The sequence below is a fragment of the Sinocyclocheilus rhinocerous genome, unplaced genomic scaffold (genome assembly GCF_001515625.1).
Source record: "Sinocyclocheilus rhinocerous isolate Xijiao unplaced genomic scaffold, SAMN03320098_v1.1 scaffold166, whole genome shotgun sequence".
Lineage (NCBI taxonomy): Eukaryota > Metazoa > Chordata > Actinopteri > Cypriniformes > Cyprinidae > Sinocyclocheilus > Sinocyclocheilus rhinocerous.
Genome location: NW_015633186.1, coordinates 971680 through 990646, shown reverse-complemented (window position 1 = coordinate 990646; position 18967 = coordinate 971680). Strand labels below are relative to the sequence as shown.

Sequence of the window (18967 nt, the reverse complement as noted above, 5' to 3'; positions counted from 1 at the left end):
TTCAGGTTTTGATTGATCGAAAGTTTAAAATAACAGCATTAATTTGAAATAGAAATCTTTCATAACATTATTATCATCTGTCACTTTTGATCAGTATAATGCGTCCTTGCTAAATAAAAGCATTAATATCTTTCAGAAAAATCTTTCTGACCCCAAACATTTGAACAGAAGTTTTACTTTGCTTATTTTACAATACTATAATTTCCTTTGTAATTTAATTCATTGTAATTCTGCTTCCTTACATTCAAACTCAAAACTGCAATTTCTGCGGTTGCGATTTTTGCATTCGGTGTGGATAGACAAATTTCTTGTCACTGGTTAGTACACAGTGTTTTTCTCGCTTTTACCCACATACCAAAAAGCCACAATCAACCACTGGTTATTGCTTAGACTTTGCAGTTCGTAACACAAATTTCCAGTATTGCTGCTCAAGATGTTGTAAAAATATTAGTTGAAATATTAGTAAAAATAATCCCTGGCCATGTTTGCTCTGTGCTGTGATGTTACTAATGCCATGTGTATGACTGGTGGAGTTGTGTCTATATTCGGCGTGCGTCTAGAGAAGACAAATAAAATATTGAAATATTTATGCTCAGAAATGTTTCTTCTTTCTGCTTTTGTACCCCAACTATCCATTTATCTCGGCATGTTTGGAGTGTGCAGGTTGTTTTGTACATACACTATCAGCTTGTTGGAACGCCACCTGCGATTGCTGAAATAGATTTTGGATGAAACTTGTGTCTAACAGACCTCACTGGCTTCATGTGTGTAAGATACACAACAGTAGGTCTGAAAAATCGGATGTGTTTGTGTGTGTGTACTACATTTTTAATGAATGGAGTCTCGCCATGTTTGAACTTTGTAATCATCTGCAGGATATTATTGGCAGGCTGTTGTATCTTTGTGCTGTACCTAAATTGTACCAAGTGTTCTTGTCTTTCTGTATCCCCTGATATCACTGGAGTTATTCCAAGAAGGTGGGAATAGTACTAAATCAACAAATGCTCCTAGACATTCCTTATAAGTTAGCATCACCATTTACATGGATGAACAGAAGCTATGTTACGTAAAGTACAGTTAGGCCTCCTTTTCACCCAGCTATAAAGGGAACGTTTCTTCTGAAACACCAAAGAAGATATTTTGAAAATTGTTGCATAGTTTTTTTTTTTTTTTGGTCCACACATTGATAGTCAGTGGGGTCCAATGATGTTTTTGACCTCACTTGGTGCTCTAGAAATATTTTTTTATTATTATCTATGTTGAAAACATTTGTGCTGCATGATACAGTTTTTCATGATTCTTTGATGAATAGGAAGTTCAAAAGAAAAGCATTTATTTGAAATAGTAACATTATAAATGGCTTTTAATGCCACTTTTGATCAATTTATCTTTTACATACTTGCTGAAAAATCTTTCTGAACCCAAACTTTTGAATGGTAGTGTAACTTTGCTCTTGTTACAGTAATATGAATTCATAATTCATTTCAATTCATTGTGTTCTATGTCCTCACATTTGAATTCGAAATTGCTGCAGTTACAATGTTTGTTGTAATTGCTGGTTGCTTGTTGTGTCACACCAAAACATGGACAACATCAGTTGAAACATTCATGAAAAGACCTCTTTTTATGTTCTGCAGAAGAAATAAATTCATACAGGTTAGAAACAATATAAGGGTGAGAAAGTGATGATAGATTTTTCATTTTTGGATGAACACCTCCTTTATTGCAGTGTGTAGAGTAAATGACAGACTAAGAGTGTACAGACTAAAGCCCAACTGTGAATGTGAACTTTTGTTCACAAAATTGTACATGAGCGGGAAGCAGAAATGAGCAGCATGTGATTGTGGATTGCTGTGAGGATGGATCTCCTCCAGCTGCTCGGTACCTCCGGTCAGCCCTCGTCTCACCAGCCCGTGCCCCGGTCAGCTCCATTCGCGACCGCAGCGTTCAGAAGCTGCCATTTGTTTAGATAAGCCTTTGATACCGAATGTTATACTTCTTGGCTTCACATGACGGCGAAATTCACTTTTTAACTCTTTCATGCCGCACTGCTGTGCTTTGTAATCAGCTGCGACGATTATACGATTGAAAATACGCTCTGATCGCTCCCCCTGTTTATTTTGGACCGCGATACTTGGCCAAAAACAATACCAGTCAAAACAAAGCAGGGGTTATGTGGACTCGCAGTAATTTGCGCTGTCTGTGAAGAGGTTTTTGCCTCCCTTTGAAGTGTCCGGTGCCCAAATTACAGTGCTGCCATAATGAAGTATTACCATGCAATTACCCAGCGGTGCGCTACACACAGCAGCCGAGCAGAGAAAGTGCTGAGAATAGTGTGTGTGTGTGTGTTACATTGCCACGCTGTGAACAGGACCGCTTGGCTCTACAGTGGGCGGCCCTCACCCGAGGTGGCCGGGCCTGATGAATTATGGAGCGCCAGCAGCTTCATCAATACTGCAACGACAACGCAAAATACGCAGCTTATTGGCACCAGCCGACACGTTAACAGCAAATGTATTTTTAATTAAAGCTGAGCCTTCCTGCTTCGTTTGACGGTTGCCGTAAACATGACGGAGGATGGTGACAGCTATTTCTGGTGCGCAGGTAGCACAAAGGCTTTAAAATTTTCACAAACCGAGACGCCCGCCTTGTCTTTGCGCTTAGACCCTTGGGACGCTTTCTCCTCGTCTTAAAAGAGAAAAAAGACACACAACCGGGTCAACACAACATTACGTGCCAGCCATTCAGAGATGGTTTTTAATTTGTTACCGCTCGCTTCAAGTTTGGGGAGTAGTATTATTCAGGCTTCCATAGAAACCAAAGTTACACATCATTGGCAGCTGAGTCCGTGAAGAAAGAGGAGGTCGACTCCTCCCTGTTACAGACGCCTTGATTAAAACCAACACGAAAAAGAGGGAGAGAGAAAAAGAAAGAGCAATGAGACAAACCACATGCTTAGTGACTCATACACACCAGGCCGGCAGCAGATGCACGCTCCGCGATCTCTAATCAAATCTCGCTTTAGTACATTGTGGAAGCATTCAGAGGCACAAATTCACTCTTTATGTCAGTAACGGAAGCTTTTCTGAAGCCGAATCTCCTTGCTCGCACTTACCTCAGCGCTCCAAACCGGTCGCAGGCTCCTGCTCTCGGACGCTTGGGGTCAGTCACGGCTGAAATGAGAACCAGGGACGGGCGCGGGGTCAGCAGCTGGTGGAGGATATGGCAATCATTTATAAAAATATGCTTTCCCAAGCCCACAAAAACAAAAGCCCCAAACTCAACAGCTGGGAAGGGTTGGGAGTAGCCCCAAGGCTGGCAAGTTCCCTTCCAGATGGAGAGGTTAGGCCGAGGCTAGCCAGGCAGCTTCACTTAAACTTCCGATTCCCATTAGGCACAGAGAAGATTGCAGGGGAAGGGAAGAGGAAGAAAAGCAATGAGCATGACTGGTCTGTTTTTTCGCCCCGCTTAATCAAATAAAGCAGGAAGCTTCCGAGACGGAAGAATTGTGTTTATTGATACTTCTGCATACTCGCAGTTTGTTTGTTTTCGAAATCCTCTCTCTTGCTGTGTTATATTGGTGTTTGCGGTTAGCCATTCTTCTCTTTTCTGTGTGTGTGTGTGTGTGTAAATCTTTTTTTCTGGGAGAGTTACATATTCGCTTTTTTTTTCTAATATTATTATTAATAGTACATTCTAAAAAATTGAACCATTGGGAAATTTCACGAAACCCATTCAGCTTCGAGTTAATAGCCAAGCCATGTCAAATAACGAATGAAACGGGTCTTAAATAAGAATTGATGACCTACTCTCAGTCTTCTGTTGATCTGACACCCCACGCAGCACAGAAGTAACGGGGTCCTGGTGTGGATATTAAGTTACCACCGGCTTGACTCTTTTGAAATGTGCAATTTCTGTCTTAAAGGAGCTCCAGAACCCGATGAAGACGGCCCCTTAATAAGAGTAATGTACACACCAAAGCCTCAGGAATAGATCCACGGCACGTAATGCATATCTTGTGTGAGCCGGTGTCAGGAGCTAGTGGCTACAGAAAGACACGAGGGGAAGTTGACACGGGGTCCGCACAACCTGGCAACCTTTTGAAAGAGTACATGTGATATTCATTGAGAAAGACTCTGAACGTTTACCGCTAGAAGGCCGGGCAGCTGATGTATTAAGCTCTATGAGGTCTGATGGGAATTAATCAATGAAACAGCAGAGGCCTGAGCCAAGTTTGTAGCGCTCTTTCAAGCCCCCCAGCAAATGTCATATTCGGTTTTTTATAGAAATATGGAAAAACTGAGTTTAAAACCTGTCTGAAAAAGTAATAGTGTGTTTTGTTTAGAAATGAAACAGCTCTTCAAGTCATTTTTTTTAAATGCACACTTTCTGTATGAAGGCAGTGGCTTAGTTATTATTATGAAATGTGGATTTGATTTTAATGCACATGTGTAAAAGCAATTGAAATCGGATCCGATCTCACTGAAGACATTACCATCACCTCAACTGGCTGTTTCTGGATATGATCCCATATATATTAATGATCTGAAGCCTCACAAGTGAGTGATGACTGTGCAGGTTGCCATTACACATTACGCAAAGATATTTGAAGATTTATTTTGTGTTGCTTTTTGTCTCATTTTGGCTGTGTATGTTTCTCCTGAGCTTATAAGGTAATCCAGCACCCCCTTAAGTCGACAACCATCGACCCCTTCAGGCTCTAAACACACCAGCAGAGCTGAGGGGTCATGACCTTAGGGCCTGGTGAGGTCAGGGTGGCGGACAGCAGGGACAGCCATCACAGGCCCATTACTGCAGGAAATTGGAAACACTGACCCAGCTCAGACACGGGCAGCATGCACTCTGACGCCATTTGTAGCGCCTAATTGTGCCATAATTAAGATGAACTGAGGGGGGGATGGGAGTGGTGCTGGAAGGAGAAGCAGACAGGAAAGAGGAAAGCTATCATCACATTTCACATGCACGCGTTTGCTCGGTGTTAGCCTGAATGGACGTGACTGCAGTGGTGTGTAGTTTTATTTTAATATTTGGCTGCATATTTATGGATTAATGCATTTAATCACACTCTTTAGGTTTAGTGTCAGGATTTAGTACTTTTTTGTTGTTGTCATACTTTGTTATATTAATAATGTCTTTTTTGTTTTTTAAAGCAGTGTTTCTAAACAGGCTTGGCTTCATAATGGCAGATTTTTACATTGGACAATTGGCATCCCAATAAACTACCAAAGTTGTCCTTGAAATCAAATATTGAAATGAATCAACAATTTTTTTTTATTCAAGACAATAATGCAGTGTATGAAACACATTGTAGCTAGCAGAAATCATGTCTATCCCATAATTAATGTAATATGGGTTGAATTGTTTTTAATTATTTATTTGTTTATTTTTGGACATAATTTTGTTTTTGAGGGCATGTCACGCAACCACATTTGTCCAATTGTTTCTGCTTTCTACAATTTGATTTTGCTGCAAGTTACTGCATTTGATTGGATGTGTTGCCTTTTCTTCCATTTTATAGTTAGGAAGCATATTTATTTGTCATGATAATGATTATTTGTATTCATCTTTGGGTTGTGACCCACCAATTGAGAACCACTGATTTAAAGGACAATTTTAGACATGTATTACATGAACAAAGATCGCAGAGTTTAGCTGTGTGGTTTGCAATTTTGCCATCAGCTTATATTACATAAAACAGGCCTGCGACCGCAGCATAGCAATCCTATGTAACTCAAGACCGTGAGTTCTGGGGCCACCGATCTTTCCCCATTTGCATGTTTGAAACGACAGGGCCTCACCTTTTAATGAAAGAAAGCAGCTCCCCTCCATGTTCATTTCAGCCATGTTGAATTAGAATAAAGAGTTCTGCGCTTTCTCAGTCAAACTCCCATTCTCACAAATTTCACCACTTCAAACCTGCCCTCTCACGCTCGGCTCAAACCAAACCAAACCCCCGATCAGAGTCAGATGAAATCGGATGTTCATTTAAACATGGATTGGAGTGGTCAGATATGCTATTTTGTTTATGTGTGTTTGTGTGTCAGACAGAAATGAAGGGCAGCCATTGGCCTCCTCAGAACGGGCCACCTTGTAAACAGACACCTACCGGCAGCTGGGCACTTGGCAACCAGACAGACTTGCATGTAGAGAAGGACACTGACCCCACCGTCTAACTGTCTCCACCCACACACACATACACACTCGCTCACTCACAGAGGCTACCCCTTCCTGTGGCTCGGCCGTGACTCGTCCCGACTCCCACAGTGACAGACAGCGGTGTGTTTACTGGCTTTCCGGAAACCTCGACAGGAAGAGCCTGTCTCTCCACTTCCAAATTTTTATTTTTAAATCAACACTTTGTATCGTTTATTTGTACCCAACAACAAGTCAGCGTGATTTATTTTGCTGTAATCTAAAGCGAGCGTCTCCATTTCCTAAAATAAAGCGGTGGAAATGCCTGGAAGAATGTAAACTGAATGCTGGAGAAATTATACAAATACAGATAGCAGCAAGCTCTTAGTCAAAATGTTTTCTCTGAAGTGCGCTGGGGAGCCTCTCGAGGCTTGCCAGGAAAACACTCAAACTTATCTTTCTTCCTCTAAGCTCTTGTTGGAGACCTCCTCCTGGAGTGAGAGCTCAAGTACTTGTTTTAACAGCTAAACATAAAACATCAGCTTTCATCCTTGCAACGAGGATGACACGTATAATATAATTATATGATCAAGTATATATATATATATATATATATATATTATGCCGAGTTGGACATATTTTATGCTTATGTTTTCTTATAGTTATGGGTTATTTTTTATTATTTAATTATTTTTAAATATTTTATATTGTATGTTATGTTTTTATTTTAATAATTATTTTTATTATTTTGAAATATATAATATAGTATTTTATGTGTTTATTATTTAAAGTATTTTCATTTTAATGCATATTATTAATTCTTTTTTATTTATTATTTATTATTTCAAAATACATTATATAGTATTTTACATGTTTATTAGTAATAGTAATTTTTGGAATTTTAGACTTATTTTAGCACACACACACACACACACACACACACACACACTTGGGCCCACTGAGGGCTCTTATCACCAAGTATGTGAAAAATGTGTAATGTGGGCAGAGCTGAATTTGATTAAAGTGAGGAAGTTTACTGAGGAGGTAAAGTTTGATGAGCAGGCCTGGCAAAGTGGCACAATGACTAAATTGGTTGTTTCGCTCCAGGCACGTAAAGAGGGAGTCTTTTTTGGGGGGGCCTACCGAAGGGCTTTTAATGTGAGAGTTTAGCACATGACTGATTTAATCATAATAACATGTGGTCTGTTCTGTTTCAGTTGATTAACTTAATTGTTATTCCACAAGTGTTTTTAAAGGCTCTTTTGATGGATGTCATTCTAAGAGCATGTGAGCAAAGATTTAAAACTCGTCTTATTGAACTTTAATGTATCTGATGAAAGTAAATGATCAAGCACTGGTAGCACGCTTCAGAAAACAGTCTGGGTCTATGTAATGAAGTGTGACCAAGACATTATAATTTCCTTGTTCATTTATTTAACTTATTTATTAAAAATTCAAATATCCCTATGCTTATTTCATTTTATAATAAATATATTTAATTATAAATTTAATTATAAATGCTTGTTGATGTAGATGTGTATGTGTTATGTGTATAGCATTATATTTTTACATGCCGTCGTTATGCTTTAATCAGATGGATTTTATTTTATTTTATAAATAATTTGTCATGTTTTTCATCCAAAATAAATGTTTTTTAAAAAAATGGTGTATTGATAGAAATGAAAATAAAAATCCAGACACCAATACAAGTACGTGCAAGGGAGCAAAAGAATAATGTTGAAGTTCTAGCCTCAGTGTACATTCTCTGTGTCCATTATATATTACGAAACCCCAGCACCCTGTAAAACGATATGCATAACATGCCTCTCAGACCAAGGCTCCGTCGAGTGTAAATATTTGGAGTGTTGAGAGTCAGAGCAGTCACTGTTACAGTCAGAAGGCCCTTGAACTATTCGTCTCTCATGCCTGGTGGCGAGAGGGATGTACCACTCTGTCTGCTGGTTCTCTCTGTGTTCCGTCTTTGACCTCTGGAGCCAGACACTCGGCGTCCTCAGTCACTCCTCAGTCTGACGTCTATGGCGGGCGAGCAACTGGACAAAGCCAGTGTTGTATTGGGGAATGCTGGTGATTGTGAATGAGGCTAAAGGGGCAGGGAGGGCTGGGGATGTTGTTGTGCTTCAGGGCTAAGGCTAAACTTCCTTTTAGAGGTGTAAAGGATAAAAAATCGCTGGGAATGGGGTGAGTGTGAGGCAACGAAGGAGATGAGCGTCTGAGCCCGGTTTTAGTTTTCATTTCACCACCATAACCCAACCCAAGAAGCATCACCTTTCAACTATTACACTTTGTAGCCACTTTGTACTTGTAAGTTCTTTTTTCCTCTTAAAACAATACAATTAAAATATTTCTATTTATAATTTTTTTTTTTTTTATTCTTATTGGTATTTTAAAGTTTGCCAGAAGTGCACAACTGTTTTCAGCTTCAGCTGTGACTGCCCCCACTTTCTCTCCGTCATTATTTTAATAAAGTGTCATTACCACAATTATTGAGGCGATTAGCTTGTTAGAAGACCATCCATCAGAGAACAACAAAAAACAAGCGAGGTCACGGTCAGCAGACGCAAATGTCAGGTCACAGTGTGGGCAAAGGAGGCGTCGTCTGAAAACACCCTGTGTGTCTTATTACGGGCGGTTGCCGCCTCCTTCGAATTTCATTATGGCTTTAAAAGAGGGGCTCAAAGTATGTAAGAGCTGGCGTTAAATGTTTGTTTTCTGCTTTCAATCGCATGGTTTGCGAGTCTTCGCGGGGGTGCGTTTGAGGGGCCTTTGTGCAATGTGGCAAAAAGAAAACTCTGTGAACTGGGCCGGCTTTGTTCCTGTGCGGCATTGCAAAATATGATTTGAGACGAGGACCCCAGGCCCATTCTTTCAATGGGCACTTTTTATTTTCTGCCAGCATTCTAATCACTGCCGGGCCCTTGAGTTGAAGCATTAACATAAAGCCACACTGTTCACCCGGAGTCACTTCTGTCCTGTAGGCGCAAGAAAGGAATTTAGGGATCTGTCATCTGCCAGACATTAGACTCCCCATCTCACGCCCCACATCTCCCCAACCAGATTCCTCCTTTTTTTTTTTTTGAATGAATGAATGAATGAATGAATTTCATTACTTACCTCTATGGCATCTTACTCATCCAACTTTGGCAATCAGATTTAAACTCTGAATTTCAATCTCTCCATTGGCAGCAAATACGACATGGTCCATTTTTCTCCTCTCAAGTGAACCTACTAGTGGTCAAACAATATATATAGTCTTGGTTCCCAGTGAGCAAAGACCACGGTGTATATTTTTAGTGTAGCATGCTATATTATTAATAAAAATACTATAATAGGAATACATAAAAGATTCAAGAATTTGCTATGTAGAGTATAAATCTATTTTTATATTTTAAATAATTTTATAATGTAAACGAGTATTTAAAAAAAAAAAATGAATTTTTTGGGTGATATCATATTTATTGGCCACTCCGTACTCATTAGGATATTGGCATCAACCACTATATATCTTTAACTATATATAACTAGAACCTACAACACTGCTGTTCAAAAGTTTGGGGTCAGTATAAGAAATTATAATTGAGTATATTGAGTAAAGATGCATTAAATCGATCAAAAGTGACAGTAAAGACGTGTAATGATACAAAATATTGTTCTATTTCAAATAGATTTAATTCTTTTGAAATGTCTATTCTATTCTACAAAAATAGTTTGTAACTGTTTTCAGCATTGATAATAATCAGAAATGTTTCTTGAGCACCAAATCGACATATTAGACTGATTCGGAAGCATCATGTGACACTGAACACTGGAGTAATGATGCTGAAAATTCAGATTTGCTATCACAGGAATAAATTACATTGTAACAAATATTAAAATACAAAACCGTTAATTCAAAATTGTAGTAATATTTCACCAAATTACTGTTTTTTTACTCTATTTTAGGCAAATAAAAGCAACCTTGGTGAATGTAAGAGACTTTCAAAAAACTGACAGCTAATTATTTCGACCCCAAACTTATGAACATCAGTGTACATGTGCAGCCGCATCAATATCATTTGAAATAGGTGTATAAATGTTCATAATTATAAAACACCTATTCTGCAGGACTAGGTAAATGCGGCTGACAGGAGGAACCCGTTTCCGCTTCCAAACAACACCAACACGAGCATGTCCTTGTGCGTATCCTTATTTAACATGAAAACTTAATGGTTTGGGCCGAGAAGGCTGCTGATGAGTTGACCAGAGCTGTGTGCATGATGCATCGAGAGAGAAGTTCTCATCTTCTTGGCCAAAGATATGGAGATTGAACAGCACAAGTCATTAAGTTTTCACAAGCCCGCTCTCCCAGGGCTCCCTAACCTCCCGCTGCTCTACGGGACAGAGCGGCATTCAGGGTATCACAGCAGAGAGCTTGAGGTAGTTTACAACACTTCCTAGTGCTTTCCGTTCTCACTTTTTCAGTCTAGCGCACGCTTTCTAGAGCAAAAGCTGTTTATAGGTTGTGTCAAGGGAGCTACTTTGCAGATAAATGACAGGGTTTGGGGAGAAACGTTTACCCAAGTATCTTTCTTAGGCAGTAATGAGAAGGAAGTGTTAGGGCCTTGACCATGCCAGCCCTGCCACGCTGCTTTCTGGACCCAGCGCTTTGTTTACTTTAGCGCAACATTAGCTTCAGTCTCTGTGTTACAGATCTCACACAAGGAGTAGCGTTTGTGGCTGATTTGTTCAAATTAGACCTCTAGAGATCATATAACCTAAGTGGAAACAAATGTTGCCACTTTTCGAAGTCATCATCCTCCGTAGCGGACGGGATGGGGGGCAGTGTGTGAGAGCCAAAGCTGTGAGTGGGAGGCCGAGCTATGCCACGGCCCTGGCTTCATTCACGAGCCGCCACGTTTAAGATGGTAATGAATGGCCGTCAATGAAATGGGCTCCTGTGCTGATATACGCAACAAGCTTGTCTTTCTCACGGCACCGCAGCAGGCAAAGAGAGGCGCCCCTTTGTCACGCCGGCTCATGTGCTCTGTCGGCTTTTTGCATCTAGTAAAATATGCCTCATTGTCTTGAATGTCAACTCTGTAGATCTCCAGACCGACAGCATTCTTCGAGTATGTGACTTTGTGGACTCACATTCTGCTCACCCCTCCTTCATTAGATTAACCATAACCCCATCCATGCTCTCCTGACTTGTGTTGTGTCCCGGGGAGTGTTTGTAGCATTATAAGCAAATATAGGCTTCAGAACATTGTGATGTACAGTGTAAATTGCATATTAATTTTGAGATTTGAAGAAGTTTGGGGTGAGTTATTAACAGTATTACAGTTTTACATTCTAACTTTTTTAGACTTTTTATAAAAAAAAAAAAATATATTCATCAAGGATGCATTAAATTGATCAAAAGTGATAGTAAAAACTTTTATAATGTTGCAAAAGATTTATATTTCGAACAAATCCTGATCTTTTGAACTTTCTGCTTATCAAAAAATCCTGAAAAAAATGTAAATGTAATGTTTCCAGAAAAATATTAAGCAGCACAACTGTTTTTAACATGGGTAATAATAAGAAATGTTTTTGAGCACCAAATCGTCATATTATAATGATTTCCGAAGGATCATGTGACATTAAAAACTGGAGTAAAGGCTGCTGAAAATTCAGATTTGCCATCAGAGGAATAAATTACGTTTTAACATGTATTGAAATACAAGACTGTTATTTTAAATGTTAATAATATTTTAGAATATTACTGTTTTTATTGTATTTTTTATCAAATAAATGCAGCCTTGGTGAGCATGCGACTTGTTTCAAAAAAAATTGAAGACCCATATTTTTGAATGATAGTGTAATTATTAGTGTTTTCAAAGATTACCTTTGAATAAGTGTTAAATGACGGCAAAGGTAATATAAATAGGCAAAATGGGAATAATAAAATAGGATATATTATGCATTGCTATTCATGGAAGGTTTTGCTACATGTTTTGTTAAAATGGTGTAAAAGAAGTTTATATTCAAACCAAATTCATGGGATTGCTTTTCATCAAGGCTATTTATTTGAGTCTGGCTGCTATACAGGAGAGCAGGCCTGAGCTGGCAGTGAAAAACATTTATTTATAGCTATCTGAAAGCTGTGTAGCCTACTGACTTCTCTAATGTGTGCTGTTGGCAAATGAAAACTCTACTTTAAGAACAGATACAGCTATTTTTAGCACTTACCTCCCATTTGAAAGCCATACATCGGCATTTCTTTGCATTGCACATCCTTGTTTTTGTCGGAAATCTAAAAGTGTTTGAAACAGCAATGAAAGGCAGGTGTGGTGTGAAAATATATATGTCCCGTTTACACGAAGGCCCTCCCCTTCCTGCTCTGCCACACAACTTGTGGTCCAGCTTAATAATGCATAATGTCCAGATTCGGGTTTCCTTTTACTGTGCAAATTTAATAAAAGTCTAAAAGTTAAGTGTTTACTGAGCAATGATTGATTGTTTAGCACTTTTTCATTTATTTTGTGTAATAATGCTAGGAACTGTGATGCTAATTGCATTCAAAGCCATTTTCTTCAGTAAGGAGTGTAGAGGGTAATGTGCTCTGGCCATATGGTTGCAGTGAATTGACGACGGATATTTGACTCTGTGTTGTAGTGATGGGAAGCAGTGGGCCGTATGCCACAGTGATACTGAAACAATAGCGAGACCCAAGCACATGAGGTCAACCGTGTGCACGGTCCCTGCCTGCAGGCAGGAAGGATACAAGCAAAAAAAAGACAGAAGAGAAATAGCCAGAGGAAAGAAAAAAAATAGAAGTGATACTGAATGGATAGTGGTTGAGGAAGACGTCTTCCCTTTCTCCTCCATTGTGCGGCTTATATGGCCACAGTCTCTTTCCAAGAGGTCACAGTGCACTTTTGAACTTTCACTCTTTATGGACATTGGCCCTGTGTTTCCCCGGGAGAAAATCCATGCCGTTTCCCATGAAGCGAACACATGGGGCGGACGAGTCAATTAGATCAAATTTGAACAAATCTCTCAAACCAATGAACCTTCTCTGAAAACGTACAGCTTTTTTCTTCAAACCCCAGCTTTTCTGTGTTATTAGATCTATGATATTAGAGTGGCATATTGAATATTTTATCGACTGTCTGCATGCCTTGCGATGACCTGCCTGACATGCTAACTTCTCCTCTCAAAAGAGACTCTGTGTCACTCTGTATCAGGCAGCCAGGCATGATGCTCCCCGCACATTTCCTGTGAATAAACTCCTGCGCAGCAGTGGGGAACACAGAGCAGAGGTGAGCAGGGCACACATACACAGTACACACCAGCCCCCCTCCCCTGATAGTCCCTCCTTCCCCCTGAGAACGGCCTTATAAAATCCGTGGAAGGGCTCAGTGAGTTGAAGCCTCCTTAAACCTCCTTTTATCACTTGGAGTGGCTCTTCTTATGGAACACTCTGTCCAGGTCACAGCGCGGCTCCCTATGCCCAAATACAGTTAACCACCTCCTGCACTTCCTGTTAGACCTTATGGGCCACATTCTTTATCTGAAGTAAATGTGTGGGTGTCACTTTTGCATAAAACCATCCTTTCATGCATGTTAATGATAGTACTTCATAAAATGAGAGTTAAAGGTGCACTGTTTCCACTTGATGCTATTTTATTTTACATACATTTAAGTTGCCCTGTCATGCTGGATGTCAATTTGAGATGATAAACAAATCTTAAATCTTAAAATAAATGCATCTTTCACCCATTTTACTTCCATGATTCATTAGGGGTGTAAAGGTACACAAACATGACGGTTCGGTACGTACCTCGGTTTTGACGTCATGGTTCGGTATGTTTTCATAATTATTATTTTTTTTAATTAAATAATGGTTTACTGAACAAATTGCTCTTTCTTTAAATAAATTCAGTTATAATTAAATTTTTCTTAGGGATAAAAATCTACCTCAGCTTCTGCTCTAAAACTATAGGGAGCCCTTTTTCATTACTATAATGTTACAATTAACAACAGAGCCCAAACATAAATTCAGGGTCATAACTTGTTTCATAAAAGGTTTATTTAAACATACATTAAATAATTAAGACATCACTAACAGGTCAAATAAGATACAATGAAGTATTGCCTATAGTCTAATATTTCGAATATTTCGCGAAATGCTCTTCACTAGACTTCATTTCTCTAGCAAATAACGAGCTCTAGACACTGATGATGACTTGCATGAGGTAAATGAAATGCTACGTGACATTTTGTTTACAAGCTGTTTTAATGACGTCTTTCCACTGTTGAAACACTAATTGAGTGATTACGTGAGATGTTCATTCATGTTTATTTCACGTTAAAACTAGTAATAAAGAGGAAGGGATGATCACGCTCACTCGCACACTTCTCGCTGCCAAGAGCACCAACATAGCATTTATTGTCTGAATTTCTTGAAAAAATTGAGCGATTTGTTCGGTACACATGCATACCAAACCGAATACGTGTACCGTTACACCCCTATGATTTATATTTCATTAGTTATATATTTCATTTATATAAATGCTTTTCTTCAGAATTTTCTGAGCTGTTTCCACAACATAATAAGCAGCACAGCTGTTTTTAACATTGATAATAACAATAAATGTTTCCTGAGCACCAAATCAGCATAATGGAATGATTTCTGATGGATTATGTGACCTTTGAAAACTGAGGTAATGACTGCTGAATTCAGCTTTGCCATCACAGGAATAAATTACATTTTAAAATATAGCCTATTAAAATGGAAAACATATATTTAAAATTGTAAGAAAATTTAACAAATTACTGTTTTTACTGTATCAAATTATCAAAAAACTGTATATTTTTGATCAAATAAATGTAGCATGTGAGACTCCTTTCAGAAACATAAAAAAATTGACGGACCTTACATTTTTTTCAACAGTAATTTATCCACATTCTTGATGGCAGTGCACTTTGCAGTGCTAAAATCACATAGCAGAGGTGCCAGCCGCAATTTGTTTGTCTCACATTAGGGCAACATTATGGATCATGCCACAGGTTATGTGGAATACAAGTTCTCTCTCAGAGTCATATATCTGCCTCCAGTTCCCCTTCACATTGACAACACTGTTCTTTACACGTAACAACACAGCACTTACACACTTTCAACCCCAGACAGAGCAGAGACTAGAATGTCAGTCGCCGGTCTCTTGTCACAGTGGTCGTTTTACAGGAGTCATTTCTCCAGCCCTGTTTGACTTGTTTGTTTGTTTTGCGTGATGTTTTCCAGAAAAGTCGACCATGAGCCACCAACATCATATCTTTAAAGTTCACATGGTTTCGCCACACTCTTATTTTGCATCCCTTGCTCGTCAGAATTATGTCAAAGTGTCCCCATCTGTCCTCAGAGCTGTGGAGAAACACTCAGCCACCCGGCACCCTGCTCAATGCACGTCTTTGTGTTGAAGCTTTTATGGGCTTTGGCTCGAGTTCATAACGTCATTGAGGGACTCAGACTACAAAACATTGGTTATGATGCTGACTAAAGCTCATGTCATATCTGCAGTGATGTTTAAACACAGTGGTGTTTGTGGTCTTTATATGGCGTCATATTGTGCTCCTCTGGTCTTATGTGACTGTCCAACACTCAAGTGTGAGGAAAAATGGGATAATACACGAAAAGCTGTGGAGCAGAAAGTACTGCACTTGCTTATGACATATAAGAGCTGTTGCCTCAGGGTGTCCCAGGTTCAAATTTGGCCTCAGTCATCTTTCATTCCCTTTCTGTCTTCCCCACTTTCATGTCTGTCATCACTGTTTTATAAGACCTAACATTCTTACAAATTAAATACAATTTAAAAAGTGTTGTTTTTTTATTTTTAGCATGTTTGGTTATTAATTCTTTCTTTCTTTCCTTCTTTCCTTTTTTTTTTTTTGGCCTTTTGGAGCTTTAATTGAGACGAAAAAGGAAAGGATGGTGAAGAGAGAGATGGTGTCAGGAAATACTGTTAACCAGGTTCTATTGTGTATATTTGTGTATTGGTGTTAATAGGTAGTTAATATACAGTGCCCCTAAAAAGTATTTGGACACTTTTGGAAACATAAATCTCTGTTTAAAAAAAATCCAATAAAAAAATAGTTGATTTTTATTTTATTAATACCAAATATCATAGTGACATCTGAAAACATAATACTAGAACTATGATTGATTGTTCTAGTATATGATACATTTCATTTTAACCAAATTATATACAAATTTTATTTTTATTTATTTTATAGTATTATTTATATGCTATTATAGTATGCATTTAAGTTTTAGTGATTTTATGTGCTTTTGTCATTTTTAATAGTTATTTTTTTATTTCGATTTAATATTTCTGTTTAGCATTAAATTATGTCTATTTCAGTTTTAATAATTTTAGTGCTGCAACTTAAACTTACTCTATTTTAGTTGCCAGTGCAACATTTTCTAAATGTTGTTTAGTTTTGTTTATCTAATGTTTTGTTTTATTTTATTTTATTTTATTTTATTTTATTTTATTTTATTTTGTTTTGTTTTGTTTTGTTTTGTTTTGTTTTGTTTTGTTTTGTTTTGTTTTGTTTTGTTTTGTTTTGTTTTGTTTTGTTTTGTTTTGTTTTGTTTTGTTTTGTTTTGTTTTGTTTTGTTTTGTTTTGTTTTGTTTTGTTTTGTTTTGTTTTGTTTTGTTTTGTTTTGTTTTGTTTTGTTTTGTTTTGTTTTGTTTTGTTTTCGGAATTTCTGAAAACAATTTTAACAATAAGAACACTGATAATATATATATAAAATTCTTTCGAATAATGATTAGATGTAATCTCATGGAGTCAATGTTGTCTGCTCAATTGAGTGGTCAGCAGTCTAGTCAGATGTAGAGGTCTGTTTGTGCAAGCATGGCCCCGGCTCTGTTTCTTTCTGAGTGCTACCGAAAGCCTAGACCACATATTGATTCCTGCAGGTTAAGCGTCCAGCACTTTCAGAGCATCGTAAGAGACATGATGAAGGCCCATGCATTTAACATAATAAAAACCACCTCACTTAAACCTGCGCATCCACAGAGAGTCAGAGTCTGAGAGAGAGTTCAGCCACCTCCCTCAGAGATCTCAGCAAAAAGCTCTCTGACATCTCCTCGGGCTCTTCCCTCCTGAGGTGTTTCATCCCTTGTCGCAAAAAGTGTTAAAAAGAGGTCAAAGAAGCAAAGTAAAGTTTGCCCAAATGTTTTCTGGAGTTGCATTTATGGCTTCTGTATAGCGAAGCGGCAGATGTAGTGAATAAATAAAGTTCCTCTCCAGCAGAAAGCTTCTGAAGGGTTAGACCAAGCATGCCGAGAGAGTTACTATTATCCACGTAAATGCTGGAAATGTAATTCAGCCCGAGGTTGGAACTGTAAAAGTGAGACCGACATGTTTTTTCTCCCCTTTTACCTTTTTCCTTTTAATATTTCTGAGTGTAAGCTGGCCATTTTAAAAGGTTTTAAAAGGTTCAGGACTGAAGGTCATATGATGGTGCTGAGGCACAAGCCACCCCTCCCCACTCTTGCCTGGAGAAAGCACTATAAAACTTTGATGCCCAAATTAGGTTGTTACTCATCTTGCACCTTCCTGCTCACAGTATTGACAGCGGCGGTGAACTGCTGCGGGGAGATAGCATCTCAGCATTTGGACTGGGTACTTCGCCTCGCGGCCGCTGACAACAGCAGAAGTGTTTTAACAGGGTTTTAATGGCCGGCCACTTCTGCTCCTGGGAGCATTGAAAATAGCTGCTGTGAAAAGAAGAAGAAAAAAACACTCTTTGTCTGATGGGAGCTGACATGGCCTGCTTTTTCAGTCGCCATGCTCATGTGACTTTTGCATCAGAGCTGCTGGGAACATCTTGAGGTCTTTTTTCCCCACTTTTTTCTAATTCCTTCCCTGTCAATTTCTCTGGGAGAAAGACAGGAAAAGAGTCACTGGACCAACACCCAGCTCAGCAGAGTTTTTATTGTATTTTTTAAGTATCCATTTAATTACAGTTTGTAGTAATATTATGTAACATAATTTGATGTAAATTAAAAAAATATACACCAGCTTCAAAGTTTGGGGCCGGTAAGATTTTTTAAAGATGTTTCTTTAAAGATATCTCGTATGCTAACCAAGGCTGCAATTATTTGATCAAAAATACAGTAAAAAATATGAAAATATTATATATATTTTCAAAATATTATAAATTGTGAAATATTATAACTGTTTTATTGAATATATTTTAAAATGTAATTTATTATTGTGATGACAATGTTGAATTTTCAGCAAACCATTACTTTACTCTTCAGGTTCACATTATTCTAACGTGAAAATCACAAGGCTGCAATTATTTGTTCAAAAATACAGTAAAAAATATGAAAATATTATAAATTGTGAAATATTATAACTGTTTTATTGAATATATTTTAAAATGTAATTTATTATTGTGATGACAATGTTGAATTTTCAGCAAACCATTACTTTACTCTTCAGGTTCACATTATTCTAATGTGAAAATCATTATAATATGCTGATTTGGTGCTCAAGAAACATTTCTTATTATTAGCGTGCAAAACAGTTGTGCTGCTTAAAAACTTAATGGAAATGTTTTATATAACTAATATAAAATGTATCTTAATGACTATAATAATATAGAAATATTTTATGAATTTTTTTTTTCAAAAGAACAGCATTTATTTAAAATAGAAATATTTTGTATCAATGTAAATGTATTTTGATAACTTTCTAATGCGTCCTTGCTGAATAAAAGTATTAATATATATATATATATAATTTAATACCAGTATAT

At 37.9% G+C, this 18967-nt stretch overlaps 1 protein-coding gene across 2 annotated transcripts in view; it reads left to right on the top strand.

The window, feature by feature from the left end:
* Positions 1 to 18967, top strand: part of bcas3 (BCAS3 microtubule associated cell migration factor) — a 232095-nt gene that overhangs the window by 134963 nt on the left and 78165 nt on the right. The gene's annotated exons all lie outside the window — the stretch shown is intronic.